We start from the raw sequence: 19,813 nt of genomic DNA on the forward strand, positions 1-19,813 counted from the left end.
ACCATTTTATTTTTCATCTGTAAAATATAATTACTGCTTAAATGAAAGCACTCGGTTGCCCAAAAATATTTTAGATGTGGAAAATGGATAACTTCAAAATTGTGTATTCAATTTCTCCCACTTTTACAATCAACTGGCATAAGGCATGATTTCAGCAAAGACATACATTAATGTAGGAAATTGAATATACTGGCCAATTTAACACTGAACATCCACAGTCACCAGCAGTCAGGAGTAAAGGTGTACTTACAAGGCAGAACTCCTAGCCAAAAACCTGGGGAAGTCACAGCTTACACCACGTACATCCTCTTGTAGGGGTACCCATCTTGGCCACGGAAGCCCTTTCTCTGCCCATTTTTCATCCTGGACTTCACCTTGATTGTCCATATCCCAGGTGACGATGGAATTTTTCTCTTGTCTGAGATGGCTTCCCTCTTTCCATTATTTTCTTTAAACAAATAAGAAAGTCAACAAAATGAAAACAAGTGCCAAAAAAAGAAAAAGACTTCTTGTTTTCTAGCCCCAACATAGATTGCAGGATGTAAAGTAAATGTTTGTTCTTATTTTTCCCTGATTAGACTCGAATTACTAGTATTAATAACCACTGCAATTTGCAGTTAGTTCCCTGGAAGGAGATTTCACACAAAAATCGTTCATCTTTCTTCAGTTCTTCTGTTTCCATATGCACTGGAAACAGAGTGAGAAAAGCTCTCAGGATTCCTTGAGTGATGAACAGATGGGTGGAAGGACAGGTAGAAGACTGCCTTTTTAAAGTGCAGGTGTAGGGTTCATATCTACACCAGTTCTCTCCTTTCTCCTGGGCCACAGTTCCAGGAGATGGATACTCTAGCTTAACATTTTTCTAGATTTTTTTTTTTTATTATTTGCATATGTATATCTGGGTGAAAACCTCTTGTCGTTGTTTATATGAGCAGTAATACTCCTGCTGCAAATGAAGGCAAAAAGCTCTTTCAATGGAAAAATATCGTTTCACCAGGTGCAAAAGGCTTCCCCAGCACTAAAAGCAATGGTCATTGATGCTTCCCCCAGCCAAGGTTCTTGCTGTTTGTGTGTCTAAGTCGAGGTATATGGTAGGCAACCATTTTATATCATTTACTGGTTATGTAAGTTATAACAGCATCCTGATGTCAAAATTAAATTTTATTTCAGAAGACATTACCTCTTAAAGTACCTTTTACACGTAAATGTAAAGCAAGACTATTAGCATGGCTGTTAGACCATAATAAAGGACGTTCATCATTTGTCTCTTAATTATGCTTTTGCACTATCGTACTCTGGCAGTACAATTCCCTTTTCAACCACAAATGCCGTTCCTGACATACATATAATGCAATAAAATAGACACAGATAAGAGCAACGGGTCATATTATTCTGTGAGATTGAATCAGAAGACGATGCAACTGCAGAGAATTTGTAATTCAGTGAGCCTCTTTTGGAAGATTTTGAAAGATCCCATTGCCACAGATAAATTATAAACTAAGCAGCAACAAACTATACAACTAGAGAATACACGTTTTCTATAAAATGGCAAGGAAGCTTCTCTTTAATTACCGATTGAATGAGACATCACTGGCACTTGTTAACTGGGTCAGTATCAATTGCAATTTAGTACGTGTGCCTTTTCACGCAATTAATCAGATATAGCAAAAAATCATCATGTCTTGGATTAATGATAATATCGGCTCTCCATTAGCCACCTGCTGCTGATACAAATCCTAGCAAGGGACACAGCATAGCATGGAAGTAAACACCTTACGGAAGAGTTTGCGCACCTTCGAAGAAGTTGAGGATCTAAAAGCTCTTTAGCCCTATAATTAGAAACTCTATAGCCTTGGTGGTGGGAAAATGGGAATTTCTGTAACAGTCACCCTAACTAGGACCCGTGAGTCTAACACAAAGGGAATTTTTCTGGAGCTTCTCCAATATGGGGTGCAGTCTGGTTAGATGAGCTGGAACAGAGCCTCAAAGTTTTCAGTGAAGTTCAGCTTATTTTTAAGTGTGATTTTTCCTGAATAAAGTAAGATCTACAAGAGCAATCAAAACTGTAGGATTCATGAGGTACAAGCATTTAAAAAATAGAAATTTAGGCAAAGTGTAGCCATTGAACAGCTGTATACACATTCAACTCAGTCACCGTGTACATTTTATATGTTAGAATGTTATTTCCTTATAATGGCAAATTAACTGACGAAGAGTTCATTATGACTTCATACAATAACTAGTTACAGATCTACAAAAAGTTAATTGCTTTGGTTCAGCCTATTCTTTACGCTACATGCACTGTAACCTTTATTTGGTGCAACCTCGTTTTCCTTACCAAACCACACTGACATAAAGCTGTGAAAATGGGGACAATAATCAAGATCTTAGTTTTATTGGCTGTGTTTTGCTCTTACATGACAGGCATTTGTCTGCTTAGGAGAACTGCTGATTTAATTCAGTAATATAAATACTTTTTCTTAGAAATTGGGCTTCTGGTCCAGAGAATATTCTATTAAAGATAGAAATGTAGGGAAATAAAATATATTACACTTTATTGGAATTTTCCTTGTCCTACACATGTAATTTCAATGCAGTATTTTGTTCTGTATGCAAATGTTGACAACTTCACTTTTTTCTAATCTGAATAATTTCACATCGATCTGAAGAAGTAATATCCACATGGGAACTGGCTTAAAGCAATGAAGGAAGCTTCTACCAAATGTTCTCCAAGAAAAGTTGATGTTTTGAATATATTTGGGAGACAGGCACAGCACTGAACCAGATATTTCGGCTACCACATGGTGCAGTCTACAGAGACAAGCCAGATGTTTAGCGCTACTTCTGAGACCCTAGTATCTATGGGGAATTTTGCTATTTATTTGGAAAACATTTTATTTCAAAAACCCCCAACACAGCAGCAGCATATAGCTTGTTATAGCAAATGTACAACCTCAAGTTTTTGAGAACATCAGATTTTTTTAAAAGAAAGAGGGTTTTAAAGAGTACTCACACAGTTTGGCTTTAGAAAGCACAGTCTTTGTTGATCTAAAATAGCCTGGACCACTGTAGCCCACCTATTTCTGAATAATAGCAGGTCATTATTAAAAAGAAAAGAACGATAACACCAGACATATTACAAAAGAGGTTGTCAGATGTAAGCACTCTTAGGAATAATGTGTGGAGTCTTGCATGTTCAAGAATAACTCCCACAGAATAAGATGAGGAATATGGGGTTGAACTTTTTATACTCCTATGCTTTTTTTTGTTCCGTGTGAAGACAATAGCTCTGGATTTTTAAACTGTGGACTTATTTTTCAGCAGGCTGAAGATACCTGCAGTTTTAAAAGGTCACTGGAGTTGGTTGCTCATTAGTCTTCAGCCATGTTTTAAATAGACAAAAGCCCAATCATTGGCATTGTAAACTGGTCTACAATACCATCAGCATATAAAGATAAAAGCTCTGACTCTGATACTGATTTGCCACCATCCAGCAGTTACACTATCTCCAACGACAGTAGAAAAACCAATATTCTTTACACACATACTACCTGCTGTGTTTTTCCTTTAGTGTAAAAACTTACTACAATTTGCTATAAACCATTAGCCTAGCCTACCTCACATAAACTCCAGGGTGGGAGGGAAGCTCACAGAATTACCACTGCCTTTGGTGTGCTGAGTAGTGTAATACTTTCATGGTCTGGAAAAAAAAAAAAAAAACAGTGAAAGTGGCACCCAGGATCTCTTCAGTTTCTGTTATTTACTTCTAAAATATAGTTCCCATTAGATAAGATAGCGTTTCTATTCCAGGCAGAATGAAAGCTTAAAACTGATGACGTGAAGCCAAGGGAACAACTGCAATACCACTCTTCCAAGTGCCAGGCTGCAAATAAAGCCGTACTTGCAAAAAATACAGGGCATTTGTGCAGGCTGTAAATTAATACAGAATTTGAGCTACTTTTTGCAGGTGAAACTGGCTGCAGTCAAATAAAGCAGGCTAACCGAGCCAGTCAAACCTACCCAGCTGAACGCACCTAGAGCAAGCGGGCAGCTCTTGCTGAACTCAAGCCATGGCACTGGCCATCACTGAAAAATAGAAAAACATAGAAAACCTAAGAAAGGCTGGGGGCTGGGGTTTTTTGGAGGAGTAGGGAGTGGAAGAGAGGAGGAGGAATGATTAGTTTATCATCGCACTGGTATGACTACAAACTTATCTATACTGCATATCTATCTGGTGCCTTTCAGTTCCCTGACAAACTTTAGAGCTGCGGGCACACATCTCTGCGGGGACTAGACACCACGCCACTCTAGTTTAAGTATGATATAATGGAAAATGGAGCAGGGATGTCAAATGGCCTTTAGCTGTTAACCTCAGGAAGCAGCTTTAAAAATATTATATTTGTTATTGTAGTTGTTAATAGTTTCCAAAAGGATGACTCCTAGGACTGCAAGAGCTCATTGACTTCACATACGTACATCCTTCTCTGAGGTTAAATGGGAATCGTTCATGAGCACACAGCTGAGAGAAGAATTACCTAATGAAGTGCTCTTGCCTGAGCACATCCAGCTCAGACAGCACTTTCTTGCGAACATAAAAAGGAGCTTTTAATGTGAAAACCTGTTTTTGTTTGAAACTCGGAAATGTTTATGGGAAATTCCGCCTCTAGGCTCTGAGACATGCACATGCATAAATGCACAGAGCATTGTTCGCATTTACATCATTGTGGTCTCAAGGGGGAAAAGGTCTGAAAAACAAATCTGTTTTTACAAAGGGACTGAAATGAAATTATCCAAGTTAGAACATTAGTAACAGTGACAGCCAAAGGTACTTACCAAGGCAGACTTTGTTGAAATCCACTCTGTTGATAGGCTCTTCCCAGAAACAAGATACAGGAGCCGAAAGCATGCATTTCAAAGTCAGTACTGCAGAACTCTGCGCTGAACTTCACCAATTTAGCAACAAGAAAAGAGGACATTAGATAGTGACACTTCTTTTGGGAACTGAAGGGGAATGGGTGATGGTGAAGTGATTATGTCATGGACAACGTAACGTCCATGGTAGCTAATTTGATGGTAAATTCACTTCTCACTACATGACAGTTCCACAGCATATGAAGGTATTAAATAAGAATTCCCCTGAAAATCTCAACTGAAATTTCAGGTGTGACTCATTTGTCTTATACAGTGATTTTTCAGACCATATCTTAGAACGAGGCATGCATAATTTTTTTAAAGTCTCATCTAACTGCCAGCCTTCACCTTGGAAGTGTAATCAGCTTGGATTGCCTACCAATATTTAGAAAATTAGCTAGGAAAGATCCTGTTAAGCAATGCTTACAAATTTAGATTTGTATTTCTGGAACTTTTAATTTCTTATTGAGCTCTTGAGAATATGTAAGATATGAACAGGCCAAACACATTATCTTCTGCATCTTTTCCCTACTATGCAACAGGAAAAAAATAACAATAACAACACTCACAAACTGTTACAAAATAGAAGATTCATACATGATTGTCTATTCTTAAACCACGAGGGAGTGAAATACAAAGACAAAAGAGACATCAAGTCAGTATTATTGTTAGATTTGAAAAAAAAAAAAAAAAAGAAAGCAAATACTTCAAACTTGTCTGTTAAGCAACGCTGTTTGGGAATGCTTCCCTTGCTTTTCTAATTGCTTCCCCATTGGGAGGAGGGTGGAATGCATGTGTTGATTTTACTAAAATTTCCTTCTAAAAGGGCTGTTTAACTTTTAAGAACCGCTGAAACACAAATAACCTCACTCAATTTACGTACAAACTACTTTGACAAGCCAAATGCCTTCCCTTGGCAATAGCTGAAGCAACACAGCCTATGTCTGAAGCATTTCAGCTGTCCTGCTCGTTCAGCGCTGCTCAGACCCCTCCCAGGCTGCAGAAAATGAGGATACGGTTACTTACAATAAAGCTGGGGAGAAAATTCAGTAAATTTTAAGACTTCAAATGTCGAGTCCCAATTTCCTTCTTGACATTCTGCTTCAGCAAAGCAGGTATTGATGACAGTGAGGGGAATTGACAGTGTTTTTTATTCACCTTCTTTTAGTTGTTCTGTGAACTGAAAAAAGGGAAAATATTTATTGGTGCACAGTCAGTTTCCATCAAAAACCTGAACCTAGCTACATTTTGTTTTTACTTTTTATAAGTTTCTCACAGAAAATAACTCTTCTTTTTTTTGATTAATCCATTCAGGGACCCTAACTCTGCATAGAGCCTCACACTTTTTACATAATTACTTCTAAAGCCTTCTTCCGTCATAGCACGGCTGCCTCTTTAAACCACTTCTTACATTTCTCCTCCTCTCTTAGTCTTTGTTGATGGCAAGTCAGCTTTAGGCAGCGAATAGTGTAGGCAAGACTGCCTGTTCCCTGGGAATGCCCTCTGCAGAGAGAACAAAACAGCTTCTTCTCCGAGAGCAGATCTGTGCAATCTAGAAAGGGTTACCGGCTTGATTTGCAGGCAGAAGGGCCTCTCCATCCTTCCTCCCATTGCTCCGCAGCTGTGTGTTTGCCAAGCAGGAGAGTCAAAGCTGTATCAAGAGCACTCCCTAAACACCAGAAGTGGAGGAAAAACTAGCACGACTCTCTGGTGCATTAGCTGTGACGCTTACTTGGGAACCATTTTATTCAATATTTAATCCTAAGGTTATTTAGCAGCTTGTGCAATAGGGAAGGAGAGAAGGAAAAAAAAATCACCAGCATAGATACAATTAGCCAAGACTTCCCATCACCACTATCATTCGTCACCGGCCTTGAGAAATCAAATCTTTTTATTCTCTCCTACTCGTTCCACTCATGTTTAGTAATTCTATGTCAAATACAGCAGATTCAAAAGGAGTGATTGGGAACTACTTTGTTTTTTAGGTAGCTCAATGATTAGAGTGCTGTTTTGAATGGTGCAAGCTCTCTTTTGCCTTAGCTAAGCTACACACAAGCATTCAAGCAACACATTCAGTGAAGCAGGAGGAAAGCCTCACTTTCTCTGCAGATTCTGGGGACAAAAAAAAAAAAAAAAAGAAAAAAGTATAAAGGAAGGGCTTAGAGACATGCTCCAGGAAAGGCTGTTGATCCCACTAACATGGAAGTACCAGGAGTCATGCAGCCTAACGCTGGTCATGGACAGCCTAAACCCTTTTCTTGTGGCCCAAGCCCCTAATCTCAAGCATCTTCCTTCAGAGGCACATAATTCATAGTCTCTAGCTCACAGGTATGATCAAATCTACAGGTAACAAACAGTTCTGTGGCACCATACATAAGCATAACACCTTATTAACTCACACTTTTCAAGAGCCTTCCCTAGAGAAAGGCTGTAAGTGTCACGGTCTCTCCGAGAGCAGCACAAACGTGTCCCCTTCCCAGCGAGACATTTTGCTACTGCAGGCAACGTTTCCTCAGCGGTGCTATGGAAAGGAGCAGCTGCCATTGTCACTGCGCATCATCCGCCTTAACAAATACTAGGGAACCACTGCCAGGATTAATCCCTCTCCTGACTGTCGTAACATGTACAATGAGTCTTCTCCTTGAGCAGCTTTTTCTACTTATCTCTATTTTTTGCTACAGAAGCCGTGTCTACGCAAGCAAGGGATCGCATGGAAGAATGAATAGGCTCTGATTTATGCATATCATATCAGACAGCCTTTCAGAGGCTCCTTCTGGGTCAGCGCGCTCCATTATTCTCCAAATGTCACAAAAAGGTATTTAAGTCAACAGGCTGGAGAGCACGGATTAGCAAGCAGAGAAAGAGACAGCTATCAGAGCAGTCGCTGCGATCGTGGTAAATGCTGCACACCCGTGCCTCCGCTGGCCCTCTCTTTAACAGCAGTCGGGAAGAGTGCAAGCACACCTATTTGGGATGGGAGCTGTGGATGCCAGCTGGACCTGCCTTGCTGTTCCTACCTTTCTCAACTATTTTTGATGACCTTGAGGCCACCAACACCCATGGCAGGACCTGGAGGCCTCAGCTCCAAGGCCACCAACGCAGCCTCTCCTCACGACTAGGCTCCGGATGAAGATGCACGAGCTGGGACAGCCCAGTCTCACAGCTCCTCCTGTTCCCCATTCCCTCTTCATACCTCTCCCATGCCCTTCCTTGCCCCTGGATGCCCTCTCTGGGCTGTTTGCACTTCCTGTCTGACCCTGCTGGGGGCTGAAAAAAAAGAAAAAAAAATAAAAACAAAAACCAAGGAAAAATACAGATATATATTCTGCCTCATGGGTGAGCAGTTCACTCCCTGCTTCCCCACCTCTCCTTCCCTCGCAAGCACAGTGAGATTCACCGAGTTTTCCCTCCGGAGCTGTGCCCCGCGCAGCTCTGGGGCTCTCTCGCTCCACGGGTGGCAGCCCTTGAGTCCGCACGTGGCAGCTGCTGGTTTTAGTTGTTTCTGGTGGATATAGATTGCAACGTAGTTCCCTGCTTGCGCTTTTATTTCTGCTGTCACAGAGTGCCGCTGCTCTCCCTCATTCCTCCACAAACCCTTACTCTCAACTACATCATCATCTTAACCCAATGCTTTCTTCCTATTTTTGCAATATAAAAATAAAAAATAAAAAAGCTCTTCCAGAAAACACAAAAATATAAAGCAATGTTACAACAGAAGGCTTGTAGCAATATTTATAGATTTATAGAATGAAAATGGCTCTTGTGCCTCTAGGTTAAAATCCACGATAGCACTCACAATTTGGGTTTCTGTATGTTCCCACTGACCTGTTCAAATTCTCGCTAGTAAAGGTTGAAAGCAACAATTAAAGGCACTTGTGGTGCAGTTAAAAGCATATTGGAGTGGGTAAGCTGGGCAGTTGCTGTGCGTCTGCTGGGCAGGGAAGACCAGCAGGCAGCCTCCTCCTGCATCTCAGGGATGCTCAGTCCCTCCCCACGCGCTGCAGGTCCCATCGCCTTCCGCCACTGACCAGCCCCGGTCCACAGGAGGAGTGCTCGCATTTATTTTATTTCCAGGCATCAGGCTTGTAATTGTTAACTACTATCACTAACTGATTAGACACCGAGCAGTTCCAAAAATACCAGTCTGGGGGTGATAAATTTCTGTCATGCGAAATCTGACATCTCAAAAAAAAAAAAAAAAAAAAAATGCATGCACACATGCAGGCATTTCATAGCTTTTTAATATTAGTGCCAACAATTATTTATGCTTCACTTCTTACACTTTTTCCATGTTTTAATTATTTAGAGTTCAACCTGTTCAAAGATCTATTTTATTTTACTTTTGATATTTACTTTTTAAGTGTCACACCTTCTTTGCCACAGCTTCACACATGCTGCAACTTCTAACTTACTAAGAATGTGTCAAGGGATTTGGTGCTGGTACCAATACACAGATTCACTCATCCCGCACCTTCAAATGCCATTGAGGTGCCCTGATCTGAGTCCTCTCCTCAACCATTGCTCAGGTAACCTATCTCCATTTGTCTAGGGAAAAACCTAGCAAACCCAAACCAAAATTACTTTTGAATATTTGTCAGAACAAAGGGACTTTAAGCATACAAAATTACAGGAGGTGATATCCTCACAAGATAATAGGCAGTCCTGGCATCTTGGATATTCAGTCAGGATCAGAGTGATTTGTTCTTTGTTCATATAGGAATGAGCTACTGAACAGGAAAAAAAAAAAAAAAAAAAGGTTTTCATAGGACGCCTGTTCTAAATCCTCACACTGATGCTTGTATTAAATCCTAAAGTGCTTGTTGATATAAAGGAAAGACAGAATTAATTTTTAAACCTAGCCATAGAGCCTCAACTAGAATCTACATTTTCCAAGAAATTTGCTATCATGCAACAAAGAATGAAAGAAACAATCAATCCCCTAAACCCCAAATGCACTGCCTTACCATTATGAAAACATGATTTTTGATGAATAGTCTTCTGATCAGGCTAATGGATTTTTTTCCTTTATTAAGAAGAAACCCCTATGACCTCTCTCACACGTATGTGGACTGTGTGCCTATATCTAGCTGGCCGTGACACACAGTTCTTGAGCTCCCTTTCCATTTTCAGGCGTGCTAAATTTGCACCCACTGCTTATTTCACAGTAACCTACTAGTAGTAGTTGATTTTCCAGTACTAATCCAACAATTACACTAACTGATATATAGTATATTGCAGTACAACTAAATTAATATAAACCAATCAGCTTCATCTCTGCTGAGAAGTCAGGACGGACCCATGGGCCTGTCCATGGAGAACAGATTTTGGAAGCAAATAATTTTTACATTTCTAAGTTTCATTCTGAATAGGTAGGTGCTAAGAAAATAGTTGTGAGGAGTGCCGAATCAAAATGTAGAAAGACTGGAAAGTGCTAGCAGTGATCTGGAAAAGCTTTGGAGGTGAAATTGGGAATTTGGGTGTTTTCAGGGTGAGCAGCTGGAAGCTGATGGGATAGGTCGTCCTCCTCCTCCCAGGAGCAAGAGTCCCCCCAACACAAGAAGGTCAGAATCTTTCACAAATTGTTGTTCACCAGAAAAAAGTGTATAACGATATGCACTGACTGCAAATGCTGTATTTAAATATTAAATACAGGCATATTTGTGGAGTACTGACACAGAAAAATCCCCTGCTTTCTCTTCCTCCTCATTCAGCAAATCAGGTGGAGGATTTTGAACATAAATTCAGAAAGTATTTTCATAAATAGAATATTTCAGCAGTTAAGACTGTGGTTTTAAGCAGTTCTGACTCTTCTCACATTCTCTTCCTATGCCTTGGCAGAAATAAATCAAATTCCTAAGCTGCTGCAATAATCTCCAAGAGACAAAACAGATGGAAAAAATAATGGGATAAGGTACCTCATGAGTAAGATTTTGGCAACACAAACCTAATGTCTCTGTTCTTTACCTAAATGTTTAGACTTGCAGCTGCCAAAATCAAAATAAAATTGTGGGTTGTTTTAAAAAAAAAAAAAAAAAAAATCTGTCGTACATTTTATATATAGCACACTTTATATATTTTAAAAAAAAATAAATCTGCACAGGGGAAAAAAAACACTCCAAGAAGCAAAAAACTCCAATATTCTTCACTAGATTTTGTAACAGAGTCCCAGAAAGAAAGAAGGCTGTACATACATGCGCAGACATTGTAGTCCTTGATATCTGCAGCCACAGATCCACCAGCCTCACGCAGAGGGTCATGAAGGGCAGATGACGCTGGGCAGTCGCCGAGTTGCTCACATCCGCGGTCGGTGCTGGGATGAGCTCCTGAAGATCCTCCGAGGCCAGGGAAGACACGTCATCTCCCTCCTGGATGGAGAAGCAAGTCAGACAGCATTATGGTGGGAACAACTGCATTGACCAGGCATGGAGCTGCTTGAAAGGAGCCCTGGAGCAGCACCAATTTTTACTTCTTTTATTACCTTGTTCCCCTTCCCACGTTCATCCCTTTCAAACCCCTTGTCTCTCCCAGTTACACGGCTTGCCCTGTGGGCTCTTACCCCAGTGGCCCTGGTTTTGCTGTTCTAATACCCCTTTTCTGGCATTTACTGTACGATTTTCTTGATAATCTGCCATAGCAATCTGCTAGATTTGTCCATTTCTCACACTGTTATCTTCTTATTGCAGCCATAAACCAGGGTTAGCCTGGACAGCATGGATGTACACGACTTTCTCTTTGATTTCTAGAAGGTTCAACAGTTTCTTTTTATTTCTATTTTGTTTGTGCAACTGTATGGCCAGGGTAGGTCACGTGCTTGGGCATCATTTGCTTTTGATATCTGTAGTTTCTCAAAGCCACTGTCTCAAACTACACTTTCAGGACAGGTCACTTGTCTGTGCACCTCAACACAGGCACGGCTCAGCCTTTGCTACTTATGGGCCTTTTTGATTTTGCACAAAGAGCCAAGCAATTTTGCCAAGGAAAAGGTATTTTCTCGACATTCACTCTGTTGCAGCATAGGCAAACTCAGCCCCCACGAGCTGCCCCCAGCAGAACTTTGCTAACTGCAACCAATTTTAGTTTTATGGGAGGCCCAGTGATGTGTCTGCAAGGATTTTTCCAGCAAAGAACCTGAGAAGGAAGAGGTACAACTGTCACATCTCAAATTTAAATACATTAAAAATAACCTGCACCCTGCTGAGTTTTCTTGACTGATATGGAATTATCCTCCCTTACTGGAAAAGCACATCATTTTTTGGAGGTTTTTTTTGAACAATTGATGAAAAACAACTGAGAGGACATTTTAAAAATCACCCAGAACAGAGCTTTCATGCATTTGTATAACTCTAATATATACTATGAACTTGCAGTGAGATTTATCAACTTGGATCATCACCCATTCTCTGAACAAAATAAGACTAAAAACCGGCAAAGTACATACCCAAGGATCCCTGTGCAACCTCAGACCTAGAGACTTATATTTGTGCGGGAAGTTTAAAGATATGCAGCTAAGACCTTGAAAGAAATACATTTTAGGGAACCTGTTTCGACTGGGGCGGGGGGGAAGATTAGAAGCCCATATTGATATATAAGTAAGAATGTGCGCATATGTTTGTGCATAGAGTCACGCAGCTTAAAAGCACACACAGCTTTGGGGGTTTTTGGTTACTCAGTTTTAATCTGTTCCAATTGTGTTTTCCATAATTGGTTTTAGCTGAGCTATAAGGCTCTGAATTTAGAAACCCTAAATCTTCTTCATCTTATGTTGGTTTTTGGAGATTAATATTATAATAAACTTCGTATCATACTAGTAACAACTGCAAGAATCAAGCTAAATATTTACTGTTAGGAAAAATGTAATCCTTTCATTTTTGAAGCAGAGCAGCTACAAAACCGCCTGTAAATGTTTGTCATTTTTATTTCAGTATTAATAACCAAGTTTTTATGACCTCGTTCAAGAAACCCACAAGAATCTGGCTGTTCTTTTTATATTATGTTTGTGCCCTTTACATCATTTCCTGCTTCTAATAACTAATGATGATAGGTAATTACTTAACAGATGGTAAAAGCTCTTTAATTGCTTTTAAGGACTACTGAGCTTTGCTGTATTTGGGGAGCATTAACTTCTGTGACTTCTCATCTTCCTCAGCTCATTCCAAGTTTGTTCGGCCATCATCAAATATTGAAAAGCCTGGGCTTTTTTGGGTTTTGTTTTGGTTTGTTTTGGTTTTGTTGGGTTTTTTTCCTGCAGCACCGCTGACCGGGAGGATAGTAACATGCTGCTTCAGGCCGTTGTTATTTCAAATACATTTCTTTTGTGAGGCCACTCTTAACACTGAGAAAGCATCACCCTCCTCTTTTCTCCCTGGGTCTGAGCACATCAGCCCACGCAGCCCATGGAGCCTGACCTTTAGTTCCAGAGACACATCTCTCTCTCTTTCCTGTAGCAACATACTAGCGGAAAATTAAGAGGAGGCTAGGGGGGAAAAAAAAAGTCAAAGCTCAAAGCTAAGTGAGCTGGTCTCATTAATGTCTTACATTGCATTTACATTATCTCCTAACACAGGCAGGAGAAATTTCCAAAGGGGGGGGGGGGGGGCAAAAATGAGGAAGGAAATTCATAGTTTAAAACACACACAGTTAGTGACCCTCTTTATACTTCCCTTGCACTTTGAATAAATTGCACATTAACCACAGTAAATGCTGGCCTAATTAGTCAAGGTCCACTATACGCCACTGACAACTCTGCTGACTGCTTTTTCAGTTCTAATAGTTTGTCTGGGTTTGTATGTAAATGCATACAAGGAGCTGTGGTAAAAGATACAAAATTGACTGAAATAAATTTATTGCATAACAAATTAGCAAAGAATATGTCTAGAAACAAATAATTCAATTTTGTGATTGCCGCTAAAATAAACTACATGGCTCTTGCATTTTCCATGAGAATGTGAAATCTGAAATAATAAACAAATAAAGTCAGAATGATTTCTTCATACTTAGGATCAACAGCCCTCCTGGTATATAGCTAAGGTTACAGCTGATCAAGTTGTACATTTTTCATTTGATGCAAAGAGCTGCACACAGAGTACTGGATAGACCGTACATGAGTTCTGGGTAAGTGTGCCCAGAAGTGTGATTCATTATTCAAAATAAATGTTTATAACCAATTTGTTACTTGAAATAAAACAGGTACATAAGATGAAAATAACAAACGGATTATGAGGCAGAGGTTGTGAAACTGTTATTTGAAGTGTACAAGGTACAGGTTTGGTTGATTTTGGGGAGGAACGCTGAGCCAGCCCTGCGTAGAGAGGCTGAACACCTCTCTGCCCCGTCTCTTGCCGAGGGATTGCCGTGTATCGCCTTCGTACGCCAGTGTGCATTTATACTGCGGTAGCTGTCCGTGCCTACGTGGGGCTCGGCGGCATTGCCAGCTCTTACAACCTTTGGTCAGTATTTTCATATTTAAGTAACAGCTCCTAGAGCCATATAACACGTTTATTCTCATAACTAAGTATGGGGTGGCGTGCTTATTTTCCTCTGTATGCCTCTGAGTTGCTCAGAGCACAGATATCAACTTCCCATTTGTATGCACTGAATTCGAGTACCTCCTGTAACATTGCAATTTTATTTTTGATTGAGAAGAAAATGATAGTTATTTGCCCAATGAAAACCCAAACATGACCTCAACCTGTATTTTGTTCAATAATCTCTAGTATATTTAGTAAACTGCTGTTCTGAGCGGATTATGTTCAAACATAGAGTGAATACTTATAATCATCACCATAAAAAACGGACTTGCTAGGTATTAATTTTTGATGTACTAAGCACTTCCTTTGCAATTCCATTGTCATCTGGCATCATTGTACCATAAATTTAGAGTGTTGCCTGGAACAGCTCTGCGTTGTTTTCTAACGTGACTCCTTATGATTTAGCAAGTTTAAGCAGATACAGCTGATTGTATAAGCCATTTGCATTTACTATTCTTTAGGAAGATAAGAGATACAATCTAAAAACTTTTAAAATAGAGCTATCTTTGCACAGCTTAATAAATTGTTATGAATAAGTAAAATCCTTCGTTACGTTACACCCTAAATGAGCCTGGGCTTTACATGAGTTTGTAACCAATGGGAAAAAAAATGAACAAACCCGAAAATAAACCAACTGTAAGTCTTGGAAGGTGCCATAGGAAAGGAAGGAAAGCCTGAGAGATGATGGAACAAGGAATAACCACACTTTTGGGAAGAAACTAGGAGGTAATTATTGTGCCCCAATCTGCACTGTTTTTTCTTACCTGCTACCTGAGCTATGGATCCTGAGACGCCCCACAGGATTCCCTGATTCCCTCCTCAACAGGGCTCTGGGATTTGGCTCTTGTTTTCCTAAAGATGGATAAACAGCTACAGAGTACAACAGACAGGTGTGCGTGCTTACTGCAAGCTCTCTGAAAAACAGCGTGTGCGGTCCTTTAGAAGCAGAGGTAAAAATACAAGTTGCGGAACCAGCTATTTCTGCAGACAGAGGAAAGCTGTGCTTACAGCCTCCCAGCTGGTTGCAGCTGGGGGGTGTGTTTCTCCCTGGCCTGCCAAACTCTTCCACTGGTCTTATTCGCTCTCAAATCACTCAGAAAAGCCTCCTCACATGAAGGACTGTGCGGCAGAGATAGTGAAACTCTTCTCCACGCAGGCTAGCATCCAAGTGTGGCTTTGGAGGGATGAGCCAATCCTACATTCACAGCTCCAGGAAGCGCCCCTGCCTGAAACTCAAAAAAATCTTCCAGGATGGGGGTTTTTTTTTGTTTCTTTCTTCTTCTATTTTTTTTTCCTTAAACTTAATCTCAGAAAAAAATATTTTTACATTTTAATATACTGGTGACTCAAGCAAAAACTTATGAGAATCTGCATACATAGTAGGTATATGTAATACATACTATTTACTCTCGCAGCTTGAGAAAAGAAATGGAGTCCCTCTTACATACTATATCTTAAAAGCTTAAGCAGAAAACAGATCCTTTCCCTGCCTGAAAAAATGTAAAAGGGGTATTGCTGCAAAACTCAGTTCTCCAACAACAAGCTGTAACATGCTGTCTATACTTAGAAGAGCTGACAGGAAACAAAATATTTGCATTAGGATTTGCACTTTTTTTTATCCTTTTTTTTTTTTTTCCCCCCTGCAAACCTCATGTTCTTTGAAGTCCTTCAAGATCCACTAAAAGCAAGCACTTTGCAGGAGGCTCCCTGAACCTTACAGAATTAAACCTGTGAACGGTCTATCGCCTTCGTTACAGTACATGATTTCCAGCGCCAGCAAATGCACTAGGCTAATTCACAGCAAACCACAGGCTTGCCATCATTCTGAGAGTGCCTGGTTGGAGCCATTTCTGAGACAGAGCACAATCCTGAAGCATTTCAGGCGTTCCATCCTAGATAAAAGCAAAACATACGCAGTAAGGGGAAATAAAGAAGTACCTATGGCTTAATTAAGGGTTGAAAAGCCACAAGTATCTTCTGATATTTGAACTAATCACAATACAAAATTTTCATTTGCTACATTTTTTTAGATTTGCCGCAGTTTAATGGCTCTAGCAGAAGGCACGTGCATGAATGTATTTTCAAGGTTCTTAGCTAATGGGTGGATTTCTTTCTGTCTTTATCATATTTATTTTGATTGAAACAATAACATTAGAACTGCTTCTACAGCCTCTGGGTACCCCAGCACACAACTAGCACTATAGCAAAATTCCCTCCACGCTAAAACAATCGCATTAGTAGGATCTCTGTGAATTGGTAATTATAAAGAAAACGTATTTTCAGAAAGAAAAATAAGCATAATGACGTTACTAAGCATGACAGCAGGTCAGTCTGGGGAAAGTACAAAAACATGAATTGAAGAAAACATAGGTAAATAATATGTATTCACATCACCTGTCCTTCTAAAATTGTTTAAAGCACTGCCAGAAGTCATCTCTGAGCCAATGGTCCTTATTCCACAGAAGACAAGAGGAACAGCGACACTTGACAGGCAGAACGCCCACAGCATGCTCCAGGGTGCTCTCCCCCCATCAGGCGTGTGCTTGAAGCATACTCTGATCTGCTGTCTTCCTTCCGAGGACATCTGGGAAGGGAGAGGAAAGGAGATCTCACCTTCACAAAGACCTGACTTGCACCTGGGATCTCTGGGGGCCCGCTGGGGTTTGCTGGTGCAGAAGTACCCACGGAGAGCAGGGACAGTCCCTGGGGACCATGTGCATCTTGAGAAAGAAAGATGGAGATAAAATTCAGTACTCCCACAGATCCTGGAGTATTTATTCTGAGATTTCTAATTCCACTTGCATTTACTCTATGGAGCTTTCTACTCGGATCAGATGGGTGTGGACCTGGTTCATGACTTCAAAAATTTAGTAGAGTCATCATAAACTAGCTCAAGAGGTTTAACAGAGATTAGAGTACAAGACTGGCTGATTTTCATCCTTTGGTTGGTACCTAGTAAGTTCCCATGAGTAGAATAATGCACCAAGTGCATCAGGACAAACTCGATAGATCTTGTTAAGATCTACCATAAAACAGATTCTTGTAAAGCCCATCCCACACTTTGTTCTTATGTCATGAGGATATTTCACGTAGAGTACGTCCTGCCTCGGGTACCTACTTGTGCAGTTTGCTGGGAAATCAGAAGAGGAGGGCAAAGGAGCATGCAGTGACCTGCTGTCTGTCAGGGACAGGGTGTCTGGCAGCAGAAAGGGGCAAGGTCATGGTCTTTCTGTTCTACTGACCAGTGTGATCTATGAGAAACTCTACAGGTATTTTTCATAATGTAGTAGGTTTGCTTGCATAATTAATGCTTCTGTGGAAAGGTATCTATTTGGTAGAAAAACACTGAGCAGTGCTGCCAAAGTACTGTGAAAGTCTGCAAATCCAAATGACTATTTTGAAAGCTCCGACAGAAGACTTGAAGACTGTGAAATAAACTTCAGAGCGTTTATTCATCATCCCAATAATCCTCACAAAATAGAAAGCTGTGAATCTTCTGCAGATTGGGAGGCTAGGGAGAATAAAAAAATGTTGGTAGTAGTGTCTATGTTTCTTCTATATTCTTATACTATTTTTTGGGGTTTTAAACTTGTCTCCACTCTAGTGGAAGGAAAAATAATTAGAAAGAGAAAAAAATTAGATTAAATTAAACCAAAACTTGATTGTTAGCTAGCAGCTGGGATCCTGACAGTCTGGTGCTTAAACCTGCAGGATGCTTTCAGGAGCTCTATAGTGCAACCACCATCTGTAATTCCAAAGCTAAAAGAACAGCATGGTTTGAAATAGATGCTATGAAATAAAGATAACTCATGGTATTATGAATTTGCCCCCTTTTCTTTCTCTATTTAATTTTCTATGGGTGAAGTAACCAAAGAAAAGATAGAAACACGTGGATATTTTTTTCTGGTTTTTTACAGCTAAACCTTCAAACATTTTTAAAAGGCACAAAATTATTGTGGTTGTTTGTCTATACCAACATCACCTTGATCCTTGAACTACATACACCTGCATTTACATTTAAGGAAGCAATCATTTTTAATCTTGATGATGTGAAATAACAAGTATTTTTGAATGAAATTATATTTTTTATTTGTAAACACAGGCCTGCATGTAATATTACACCCCATAGTCTCAGTGTGTACAATTAATATTAGCCATCTGATGAAAAGGGAATCCTGTTTTCACTGGCAATAACAAATAATTTTATACCAGAGTGATGTAGTATGCATTTTGGAGAAAGGGCTCAACTACGGATGAGAATTTCTTACTATAGAAAAGATTTCTATAACCCCATGGCTGCAAATACAGTTATCATGGGAAAACGGATCAGACAATTTTATTTAAAGCTCAGCCATTACGAAGTGTGTTTGTGGGTTTTTTTTAATCCTTGGAAATCCACCTTCTCCTCTAGCAGGGATTCTTCATATTAAGTATGGATAGATTTTCTGGCTTATATAAAATGTCTGTGGAAAGAAAAACGCTGCTTAATTCTTCATAGCAGATCTTTGAGCACAAACTTCCATAGTGACTCCAAGTTGCTGAGGAAAATGGGAACAGAGCTCTGGTTACAGCTTACAGAGTCGGGCTCTGCTCTAGACAGATATTATAAGCAGATAAAGATGAATCTTACTAAGCTAAATCTATTCATTTCCGCCCTTACACTTCAGGACACGTTGAATGTGATTTCAGGAAAGATCATACCTGAGCTTTGGACTTTCAAAGAACTGAGAAAAACACATGTGCCACTTAAAAACTTTTTGCGATCTGGGAATACAAACTGTGGCTGGTACTGCAGTGCGAGCAGCCGAAGGGCCACCAGGACATACCTCTGATAACAGTTGAAGGAATTTAGACTTTCACACTGCTGCCAATAGTAATATTATTTGCCCTATTTAACAGTGGGTGCTCAATTTTCTTTGAGTAACATTACTGTTACTCAGCTGTCTCTAATGTTCGCTTTTGGAAAATGAACTACTGTGTGGCTGACAGATGTTTGAATCAAATCATGTATTACGATTTGAGGAAAACGATGGATAACATTATCCATTTACTTAAGATTCTTTTTCATCATTAAAAATGTATCTCACGTAAACGGAATGCATCATATCATCTTGTAGATATGCAAGTAAAATTCACTTTTGGATTAAAATTACATCTATTTAGATTGCATGCAGAAGCATGTAGCCATCTATTTTCTTATTTGTAGCTTGTAAAAGAAAGAGGGACCAGAATGAGGAGTGCAGAAATCATTATATGAGTAGATATGTATGCAATACAGGTGCATTCTAGCTTAACTGGAGACTGGGGTGGACAAGAACAATGCTCTTTAACTTCCTTCCCACTGGTGCCCTAGAGAAATGCTATCTGTGTTGCTT

The 19,813-nt window shown here is 39.9% G+C and overlaps 1 long non-coding RNA gene across 1 annotated transcript; it reads right to left on the minus strand.

Moving 5' to 3' along the window:
* Window positions 1-2,617: 2,617 nt before the first annotated feature.
* Window positions 2,618-6,049, minus strand: LOC129206154 (uncharacterized). Its single transcript, XR_008577023.1, has 3 exons — window positions 5,938-6,049; window positions 4,834-4,943; window positions 2,618-3,700 (listed from the first exon to the last, which is right to left on the minus strand). It is a non-coding gene; the product is annotated as an uncharacterized LOC129206154 (long non-coding RNA).
* Window positions 6,050-19,813: the final 13,764 nt, after the last annotated feature.

This window comes from Grus americana, chromosome 4, assembly GCF_028858705.1.
Source record: "Grus americana isolate bGruAme1 chromosome 4, bGruAme1.mat, whole genome shotgun sequence".
Taxonomy (NCBI): domain Eukaryota; kingdom Metazoa; phylum Chordata; class Aves; order Gruiformes; family Gruidae; genus Grus; species Grus americana.